This window comes from Puma concolor, chromosome C1, assembly GCF_028749965.1.
Source record: "Puma concolor isolate L17-30 chromosome C1, mPumCon1.1.hap2, whole genome shotgun sequence".
In the NCBI taxonomy this organism is placed as follows: domain Eukaryota; kingdom Metazoa; phylum Chordata; class Mammalia; order Carnivora; family Felidae; genus Puma; species Puma concolor.
This window is the reverse complement of record NC_141674.1, coordinates 89,158,147-89,166,747: the sequence shown is the minus strand read 5'-3', so window position 1 is coordinate 89,166,747 and position 8,601 is coordinate 89,158,147. Positions and strand designations below refer to the sequence as shown.

At 34.4% G+C, this 8,601-nt stretch overlaps 1 long non-coding RNA gene across 1 annotated transcript; it reads right to left on the bottom strand.

The window, feature by feature from the left end:
* Positions 1-1,624: 1,624 nt before the first annotated feature.
* LOC147578210 (uncharacterized) lies at positions 1,625-4,685 on the bottom strand. The gene is made up of 2 exons (XR_015254938.1): positions 2,786-4,685; positions 1,625-1,808 (listed from the first exon to the last, which is right to left on the bottom strand). It is a non-coding gene; the product is annotated as an uncharacterized LOC147578210 (long non-coding RNA).
* Positions 4,686-8,601: the final 3,916 nt, after the last annotated feature.

The following is an 8,601-nucleotide window of genomic DNA, read 5'->3' as shown; positions in this document are numbered from 1 at the left end:
AATTTGTGGTAAATGTTCTGATGGAATGTAAACAGACTGTTACAGAAAAAGATAAACTAAATGCCTCTCACTCCAGAGGATAAAAAAGAGCCAGTGAGAAAGGCATGGATGGAGGTGATGACTAAGCTTAGTCTGTTATCATAATAACTTTGAAATAATTTAGATTGTTTCCCCTTTTCTTCTTTTTATTAAAACAAAGGGAGAAAGAGAAATGAATCTTTATAAAAAATGTTTGTTTATTTTGAGATAAAGGGAGAGAGAGAGCGGGAGAGAGGCAGAGAGAGAGGGAGAAAGATAATCCCAAGCACAGAGCCTGATATGGGGCTCAGTCACAGGAACTGCAAGATCATGATCTGAGCTGAAATCGAGTCAGACTCTTAACCAACTGAGCCACCTAAGTGCCCCAAAAAGAAAGAATTCTTAAGAACAGAACAAATATCATGTCTACTGGTATATACAGAAAATGGAGATTATGTGCTGAAATGTTATTTCATAAGTCACATAGATATTCTTATTTTTTAATTTCCTTTTTTTACTCTTTAGAAATTTCTGAGTCTTCATGGAGCAATTCTGGGGGGGTAAATATTATGTCATTTCTCCTGCTCATATTCTAGGTGTGAGCAATACAACAGGATTGCAGGTAGTTGTGTTATTGATTGGCAGATACAGTCTTTTTCAAATGCTCCATGAACAGAAAAAAAGAAAAGAAAAGAAAAGAAAAGAAAAGAAAAGAAAAGAAAAGAAAAGAAAAGAAAAGAAAGGAAAACGCAGTATGGTGTCAGTGTTCCTTCCTATCATAAGAAAAACTTTTTTCAATCAGTTTAATATTTCCATTCCTACTGTCCCACTTTTCCACATAAATGTCCTCTGAAACAACTTTTCTTAAATTTATTTTTATTTTTGAGGTGGGTAGGAGGAGAGAGAGAGAGAGAGAGAGAGAGAGAGAGAGAGAGAGAAAGAATTCCAAGTAGGTTCCACACTGTCAGTGCAGAGCCTGATGCTGGGCTCAAACTCACTAACTGAGATCATGACCTGAGCCGATATCAAGAATCAGATACTTAACCAACTGAGCCATCCAGTTGCTCCTGAAACAGCTTTCAGTTTAAGTGTGTTACTGTTGTTATACATATGCATATATGAGATGTGTCTGTAAGGCAGTAAGATTATGAGGCCTATGAAGCCAGTCGGATGTGCTCTACCTGAAAATTTCCTATATCTCCATTACCCAAGGAGGATTTTGGTCTGCTCTTGACTGTAATAATTTCTTAAAAATGCCACTGTAGGATTTTTAAATAAAAATTATCATTATCAGTACTACTATTGGAAATGGGATTATTTCAATCAGAGAAAATGAAATAGCAATGTTGATTGAAGGCATTAATTACATTGACAGATAGGAACTTAAACTCACTATAGAAAACAAAGACCCCAAGTAAAAGCAATTTATACTCAAGTTTAAATTTGAAAGAGAAAGAAAAAACAGGGTACAGTGTTGCATAATGTCTCATTTTTGTAGAATAACAGAAAAAAATCAAAATCTGAATTTAAAAAATATGAATAAAATTGTTCATATCTTTCCTGATAAAAGATCACCCAGGTGTGCTAATGGGAACACAGGAACCGGTTATTTTTAAATAACTTACCAAACTTTATTCGATTTCTAATACTCTCACAAAAAATTTTAGTTGCACATGTCAGCAAACAATACTCCTCCCGAGGTACTTTTTCTCCAGGATATAGTTGTCTTCTATGTAGCCACATCTTTCCTTCCACAAACATTCATCATGGAGATAGGTTGTGCCCCAGTTCTTTATGACAAAAAATGCAAACAATTTAACCTTAAACATCTGGGGGTTTTTTTGAACCAGAAAGTACAAAAACCATCTTCACAATAACGTCTATCACTTTTCTAGTGAGAAATCATAGTTTCAGGATTGAATGGGTGATTGCATATGTGGTTTCAAATGTGAATGTTTTAGTGCGGAAATTTTTTTTTTTTAAAGGCGCTGACAAGAGATTTCCTTCTTTTTATGTTGCCAAAATAATATAATAGATAAGATACATGCAGGGTAGATAGATGATAGATAAACAGATCAATCAGTCAATACTCTGGCCATGATTTTATAAAATGAAGGAATTTTTGACAAATTTTGACAAAAAAGTTGAAAGTATGTGATCTTAAATTAAGAACATTATATGATATTAGATAAAATGATCTTCATTTAAAACTCCCTGCATTTTTTTTATTTTCTACTCGTTTCACCACAGAGCAACAAAAACTTCCTAATAGATAGGCTCTGGTCTGTGTCAAACCCATGAGAACAACAATCTATTTCAACTCTCATTCCTCCCTGGTGAGGGTTCATCTAATATTTCTGTTTACATTACATTTGTACTTATAACCGTTTCCAATTTTAATTCATGGAAAATGCTTAATTTTTAAAAACTGACAGCTTAAAGTTATTTTAATTCTTTTCCAGGTTTGCCCTCAAAAATAGCTTAAGTCTCAAACACTCAATCATATATGTTTAAAATCAGTGAACTTCAGTTTGTCTATTTGAAAAATAGAAATAGGATTCACTCATTCATTCAGAAACAAGATGCAGATGTACATATAGAGTGCAATGACATAATTTCTATCCTCAAGATTATGTGAAGAAAATTATATCTCAGGTATTTAGATGGATGAAATGTGATAAGATTTAAGAAGAATTTTGCATCAATTCTGATTCAAAATTATATAATTAATATTGCACAAAACATATGTAACAATATGGCCAACAACCGTAAAATACTTGCTATATTCTGTGAAGCTTGGTTGCCAGTTAAAGCCAAGGAAAGCAGAAATACATTTCCTGCTCCCTCCTTCTGTCCCTGTTTCTGACATGTATGCAGAAACAAGAGTCTTTAGATTCCAGGACTATCTCCTTTTTCTCCCCTACAGTTACAGTTCACTCTGGTGAGGTGCTGTTGAAGTATCTTATGCACACAAAGTCACCACCCCTGTTGACATCATCTCCTGATACTCACAAGGCTCCTGTTACCATGTCAGCTCACCAGAGCCCCATTGTGTTCTCACAAAATGAGGTGAATCCCACCCCACCCTGATCTACCAGTTACTTGGGCCCCCAAACATGGCTTTCTACTCAGCCAAAGTCTTCAAAACATTAACAAAGCAGCTCATTATAAATTAATATATCATTATATATTATATTACACGTACAGAAAGGTGTACACAGCATATATGAGCAGTTTGAAAATAAAAAGTATATATACCAGTTGCCCACTGGGCTGGTTTCCCAGTTATAGAATCTGTTGGGCCTGCTCTGGCTACTCCCCTCCCCATTAGGAAAGGAGTTCCAGGAACCACGGGAGCACGAGCACATGAAGCCCTAGTGCCCACTTCTCTGAGCACCCAGGACCCCACAATTCCTTGCCCAGATGTCCCTGACCTTGCTTCTGAAGCCTGATCTGACTCTCTCCCAGGTCAGATACTACCAGGATATGTCACTCTAAACCCCAGGAGTGTTCAAGAGACAGATACTTAGGGGAGGTGTGGGCAAAGCTTAACTAGAAGTGTTGTGATACCCTTTGCAATGCACAGACCTTAGGGGGGACCAGAATTGAGTGGGCCACTATTGGGATGAGCCAGAGGCCATGGGTCTACAGTCTAACTTTTTCTACATCATTATGTTAGAGCATAGAATTCCTAAATTCAAACCTTCCTTTTGGATCATGAAGAAGATATATGTTTCAAGTTAGGAATAAGCAGCAATTTTGCTTAATGGTTTGATAATCTTGATACTGTTAGGGAATAAATAGGCATGCACAATTGATGTTTACTAAACATGGATGAGTCTCTTAATAATTAAGCTGGCTGAAAATGCCAGGTAAACAAAATGAATAGATACTGTATGACCCCATTTATTTAAAATTCTAGGCTTTCACTTTTCTTGAGTGAATTCCTAGTAGTGGAATGGCTGGATCATCTGGCATGTATGTGTTAAGTTTTTGAGAAAATGCCATGTTGTTTCCCAAAGTAGTTGTATAATTTCGTGTTCCCACTAGCAGTGTATAAAAGTTCTAATGCCAGTTCTTTCATGTCCTTGACAACATTTGGCATGACTAGTCATTTCATTTTAGTTATTTTACTAGATGTGTAATGGGATGTTGTTGTGGTTTTAATTTGAATTTCTCTAATTACTAATGATGTTGAGTATCTCTGCACATGGAACAACACTGAGAAAAAGTGGTGAATCATTTTGCTTTTATTTAGATTTTTATTATGGTCCAGAATAAAATGTATCTTCTTAAAAAGTTCTGTGTCCACACACAGAAAAAAGTGTGTATTCCGTTGTTGTTATGTAGAGTGTTCTATCATGTCACATTAGGTCAAAATGGCTGATAGTGCCATTCAAATATTCTATATGCCTAGTGATTTTTGTTCTCCTTATCCTACCAATTATTGATAATGGAGTATTGAAATATATCTTTAGAATTGTAGATTTGTGTATTTATTTTTTTAGTCCTGTTAGCTTTTTCTTCATTTTTTTTGAAACCTGTTTTCTTGTTTGTTTTTGTCCATAAAAGTTTAGAATTGTTAAAAACCTCCTGATGAAGTCATCCCTTTATCATTGTTGAATGGCTGTTTTAATCCTTGGTAATACTAATGCTTTGAAATATACTTTTCCCAATATTTAATTTAGCCACTTAAGCTATATATATATATATATATATATATATATATATATATATATATACACACATATATGAAATGTGAGGTATATATAGGTCTTATCCTTTTACTTTTAATGTATTTGGTTTCTTTTTATTTGAAGCATGTAAGTATGTTTCTTATAGCACCTAATTATGCTCTTTAAAAAAAATCCAATCTGGGGTGCCTGGGTGGTTAAGTTGGTTAAGAGTCTGACTTCACTTCAGGTCATGATATCACAGTTCTTGAGTCTGAGCCCCGCATCGGGCTCTGTGCTGACAGCTGGAAGCCTGGAGCCTGCTTCTGATTCTGTGTCTCCCTCTCTCTCTGCCCCTCTCCTGCTCATGCTCTGTCCCTCTCTGTCTCTCAAAAATAAATAAACATTGAAAAAATTAAAAAGAAAAATGTGATCTGACAATCTCTGTCTCCTAGTTGGAATATTTAGACCATTTGGTATATTTGGTATGTTGTTATTGACATGATTAGAGTTAAATCTATCATATTGCTCTTTGTTTTCTATTTGTACTATATATTTTTAATTTACCTTTTCTCTTTTTCTGCCTGCTTTCAGATTAATTAAATATTTGTATTATTGTATTTTATCTGTTAGTTTATAAGTTAGTATCTTTGTTTTGTTAATTTGTGGATGCTTTAAGGTTTATTGCATATATCATTAACTGATCACACTATAGTGATATTATACTACTTGATATATAGCATAAAAAATCTTAAAATTTTATACTTCTTTATCCATTATATTCCTGATGACTGTTGCTCAAATTCTATATGTGGCACATGAAAAATTTTAGAGATAAATTAGGACTCTGAGTGTTAAATTCTTCCAGAGATATTTAGGCTAGGGGAATACCTCCTTAACCCAATCTGAATTTGAGCTGATCAGAAGTTGGTTTGAAGGTACGTTTTGATCTATTTCTGGTTTGCTCTTACTCTTTGAGAACAAACTTTTAGGGGTCTCACTTAAATGCCTGGGAAGCTTATCAAGGCCTTTATTCCTTAGTGAACTCTAACTTATGAATATTGACTCCTTAGCCTGAAGGAACAAGAAAAGCTTTGCTCAGTTTCTTAGTCCCTTGGCTTAAGAATTCACAATTTGTCAGGAGAAAGATGATGGCAAACATCAGAAACATCTCACTGTGCTTGCCTTCTTTTGAGAATCCTGAACCATCAAGTCCTCACTACCTTAATAGTTTGCCAGTGTTTCCAAACTGAAGACATACTTTTGTTATGTTTTGTGATGTATCTAGATTTTCTCTAGATGTTCTAATTGTGCTCAGCCGGAGGATTGGTCTATTCAAAGCTAAATTTCTGTGACCAAAAGCAGATGTCCCCTTTGTTCTGAAATTTCCCAGTGACTTTCATATGTCATCCATTATTCTGAGTACTCAGTAGCCATTTCAGTATGGAAATTCATAGCATTCCATTCTGAAAGTTTTCTTGAATAATTTTTTATAACAAAATCCTCTCCAGTTTCTATGTTTTCTTTTTTTTGAATTACCCATTACTCAGATACTGACATCCTGAGCAGTTCTCATAGTTTTCTTATCTTTTCTGTAGTTTCAATCCCCATCTCATTCCAGAGACCATCTGTTGAAATTTTTTCAGCTAGTAGAGCTTCAGATTTCAGTTGAATATGTAAAGTGGGGGAATGTAGGGATATAATTTCTTTCTTCTTATGTATGCTCGGGGAAATGTCTTTAACTTTCTTTTTTGAGCTCTTCTTTTGCATCATTTTCATTTCTACTATTTTAAAAATTAATATCCAAGGGTTTTTTTTTTCCCTTTGGATTTTTTAAGCCATCTTTATTTGGTCCATCAATGTATTAAATTGTCTTATCTCTCTAAAAATATTGCTAATAGTTGTTCTTTTTCAGTTTTCTTCCCCCTGCTAATTTGATGTGTATGCGTGTATGTGTGTGTGTATGCACATATTTCAATATTCTATGAGAAGCCTTAATTCAGAGATATTATAATACTTGGCTTATAACAAAAAATGAGAGAGTTAAAAGCTGATTGGTGGTTTTGTCATCTGTCAACTTTTGAGCTTTAATAAAGTGTAGATAAGCATGTAAGTCATTGTCTAAACTTTTGAGATTAAGGAGGCACTGTTTATACTATACCAATATTACAAATATAAATTAAGATTGTGCCAGACAAATCAAGATGTATGTTGATCCATTTATTAGAGAACTCTACATCTTTAAGTACCTTTTTCGAGACTGGTGAAATTCCCTACACAACAATCTTTAAAACTTTTTGCCTGTATTCAAAGATAGAGGTAAGAAAAGTGGACTGAGGATTCTCTATATTCCCATTCAGTATGTTTAAAAAAATTAATTTCCCTGTTTTTGAAATGGGACCCACAACCTCAATTCTGTATCATGCCCTAATACTGAGCTCAAATCATGTCTGTTGAATTTTCTCTAGTGAAGCATCAGATTTCTGTTTGGCTGTGTTAAGTGGGAGAATCTATGTATCTAACTTTTCAAGTAGTTTTCACCCCAGTTTTCCATATTTTAACTCATGTCCAATTAATTCCCAGTCCCACAGGACTTGCTGTCTCAGTAGCTGAGGCTTTTGATTATTCTTTAGTGTGAATCAGGGTGATTTTACTTTTCTTTATTGCCATCATGGGATTTGGTTTTATTTGGATGCTAGGTCAATTGACACTCCTCCATCTACATTTTCTAGATTTCAAAATTTTGTCTCTGCCCCTATACTTTTGTACTTGTTACTTTATGTGTTTAAAAAATGTCTTCACTGTAGTTTTAGTGGAGTTTTAAGAGGGAGAAAAATTTTATGTGTATTCAGTCTATGACATTAATTTCAAAATGTTCTTTTTATTTTTGCTGCTGTCTCTACTTCTCAGAATCTGGATATAAATTTGAGAGAGATAGAACAGACGGCAATCTGACTAAGAAACAGAGTAGAATTCCTTATTAAAATATTCATAACCCTTTGACCTTAAGGCATTTCTTTTGGACCCGTTTTGCCCTCCTTTTAAAAGCAGTCCTTTCTCAAGTATTTATCTGACATCTTGATCAAGCCATCCTTTTATAGGTGTACCTCACACATCCTCCAGTCTTGTAAGATTTTAGGATAAACACAGCTTAGACTAGAGAAAAGATCTTTGCTTATTTTAAGAATGCTGTTATATCTATAATCAGGTGATTATCTCAAAGAAAATCACTAATTCAGCAAATATTTACTTAAGGTTTTCTATATGGAAAGCATTGCATTGGGTCTTCATAATTCACAGGGTTATTTCATATATTAGCAAGTGAATGAATTACCATAAAGCTAAGAATTAATTGGAGACAAGTGCATCTAAGCATTAGAGCCAGAGGGACCTCAGGGACTATGTACTCTTCATTCTGTAGGTAAAAAATTGAAACACTGAATGGTTTAATGATTCAAAGAGCTGCACCCTTATTGGGGATTAATGAAGTGTCCTAGGGGATTTCTACTCTGGCCAACCCAAATTGAGAGTCAATGGAGTAATTTGGGAAATTTCTACATTAAACTAGAAAATCAATTGCCTATGGTATATTAGCTAGCATCTTGGGTAAAATATAATCCTTATGTTCAAGTGAGTTATCAAATCAATTTTGAACCCACTCCAAATGCATTGGCCTCTAAGCTCCTGCAGTCAGTACTGTAATAGCACAAGTCCTGCTGTATTAGCCAAAGTGCAAACGCCTGTTTAAAAATTACTCATCCTTAGTGAAAATGGCCAAATGTTGAAAGTTATGCTATACATTACACATGCATAGAATTTTACTGCAATTTGGTCTGATTGAAGATTTAGGTAAGACTATTCTGCTTTTCTCTTGTAATCTTTAAGTCAGTAAGTTTTATACTACATAATA